The sequence below is a fragment of the Chenopodium album genome, unplaced genomic scaffold (assembly GCF_948465745.1).
Source record: "Chenopodium album unplaced genomic scaffold, dcCheAlbu1.1 scaffold_571, whole genome shotgun sequence".
In the NCBI taxonomy this organism is placed as follows: domain Eukaryota; kingdom Viridiplantae; phylum Streptophyta; class Magnoliopsida; order Caryophyllales; family Amaranthaceae; genus Chenopodium; species Chenopodium album.
In genome coordinates this window covers 1-2,500 of record NW_027665243.1, presented here as the reverse complement: position 1 = coordinate 2,500, position 2,500 = coordinate 1, and positions in this window count along the sequence as shown.

Sequence of the window (2,500 nt, the reverse complement as noted above, 5' to 3'; positions counted from 1 at the left end):
ACTCCCGGAGGGTATTAGGGACCATGGTAAACATCTCGGCAATTTTTATTTCCGGGCGAAAAAAGGTCAAAAATTTTCCAAAATTGAAGGCTATAATCCACGCTTTTTGAGGAATTTTGAGGTGACGGGGCCCGGTGGCGAAAAGTCTTGAGACCTTAGGGGATACATCTTAGGGTCAATTGGACTCCCAAGGTGTATTAGGGTCCATGGTAAGCACCTCGACATTTTTTATTTTCTGGTCAAAATAAGTGGAAAATTGTCCAAAATTGAAGGCTATAATACACGATTTCGGATTAATTTTTGTTATTTTTTCAAAAAATGAACTGAATGTGTTGGATGACTCCTGGGGTCATATAAGGAGGTTTGAAACCATAAGACACCGATAAAGATGTCCATAAAGTACCAAGAATGAGTTTTGACTCTATTTTGAAATTCATGATGTAGAGTGATGTCATATGTGTATAATGATGTCATATAAGTATATTGAAGTGATGTGACTTGACTACAATGATGTCATAAAAGTATATATAAAGTAATATGACTTGACTATGATGATGTCATATAAGTATATATGATGTGATGTCATAAAAGTATAATTATGCTACATAAGTGATGTAATATGGGTAAAATAGTCATGTGATGTGATGTACCCATAAAATAGTGATTGTGATTTGACAATAGTAATGGAAATGAACACATTATATCATATGATGATTGATTTGACAATAGTGACTTTCATTGTTACTATTCACATGTGTGTTGGTTGATATGATGTGTGATGTGATAATGTTGAGTTGATTGATATATTTGAACAAACTATTCATGTTTGTTTGTAATGTAAGTATCATATAAACTGTCCCCCCCAATCACCCTGTATTGGGGTCAATCAGCATATTCTCGGTCCCGGTCCCGAACCTCGAAAAAAACACAATATGGAAAATATGGGATGTAAAAAGTGTTTAAAACCCATCCCCCTCTTATTCCCAAGCTTTCCCCATCTTCTGGACTGTTTCAGCAGTTTTTCATATTTTCCCAATTACCGCTTTTTTCCCGTATTTTCCCTTTTTGGGGCCCACAAAAAATATTTTCTGGAAAAATAAAAGTGTCAAAATGTAGATTAATACCCATTCTTTGGATTCCACCAAAAAAAAAGGGGTGTTATTATCACATTTTCACAAGTTTTGACCCATTATTGTGTTACTGTCAGTTGGGTGTTCACTAGGATTTTAACAGAGGTACTATATAAAGCTCTATAGGGGAAGGGTGGCAACTCAATGTTGAATAGCTATAATATAGTTATTCAATGTTGATTCCTTCTCCGGACCGGAGGTAGGTTGTGTGCATTGCCAGACGCTAGGAAGAATGCACACAAAAATCTCACCGGGGGCGAGGCGGAAAATATGACGGTGTCATAGCTTTGAGGCCCGGGAATGTTGACCTGGCCATATGCTTGGAACGATGCAGACGTGACCTCGAATCTATGAAGCCGATATCGTCCGTGTCGCCTTTGACCAATTGTCCCACCGTTGACGTTGTACTTTATGTTAGTTTAGGGTGTTTTCAACTATATTTTCTCGTAACGACTTTTTGTTGTTTCAGGAATCGTAGTTCGGGGATTCACTCGGCGAAGCAGTGGTACAATGCGACAAAAATTCATTGATGGAGAACCTGTGTGAGTCTGGGGATTCCGACTTTTGTTACCATCGGGAAACCTGGGCGAACTAATGGAACACCGTCTGTTGTCTAATTTCGGTTGTCTACATAGGGTATCCGCGAAACGGTGAGGAAGAAGTGTTTAGGGTGGCTTGATGCGGACTATAATCAAATACGAGCGAGGACGAAAGTATTGTTGATTAGTCCAACTCTTGACATTTTGTGGCATGAAATCATCGCAGTAGCGAGTCTAGCCTGAGTTAACGATTGGAAATGTTGTTTTCACGTTTTACGGTGCTAGTTGAGGGATTCCGACGAATTCTTGCAGTCATATTTGTGGTTGTGGGTTGTACGCTTGGGATTCCTTGACATAGCGTTACGGAACACGTGTGAGTAGTGATCGGTTTTTTTGGCTGGCGGGCTCCATGCTTGTGCATCGAACCGCACGCTGATAAACCTCTTCAGTGTTTGCTCCAATGCGGTAAGCCTTGGGCGAGGTATGGTTTTCTGTGTTTTATTCCTAATGACGGTATTGATGTCCATGTAAATCTTTTGTTTCCGCCTGACATCCTTTTGGGTGTTTGGTGGACCTTGTAGCTGGGTCCGTCCTCCAACCTCAACGGCGAAAATCAACCGTTGTTGGTCAGGTGTACGGTCTCTAGTTGTGCCCCGGGATGCAGAATGTTGAGGGGGAATGGGCGTTCATTCGTCACATACCTAATTCAGCGTTTTACGCTAAGCACGAACGACGTCCGTGTACGAGTTGACTCTTCCCGTTAAAAGGGAGAGCTCATGCGTGCCGGTGTCGAACGAGGAGTGCTACCTGGTTGATCCTGCCAGTAGTCAT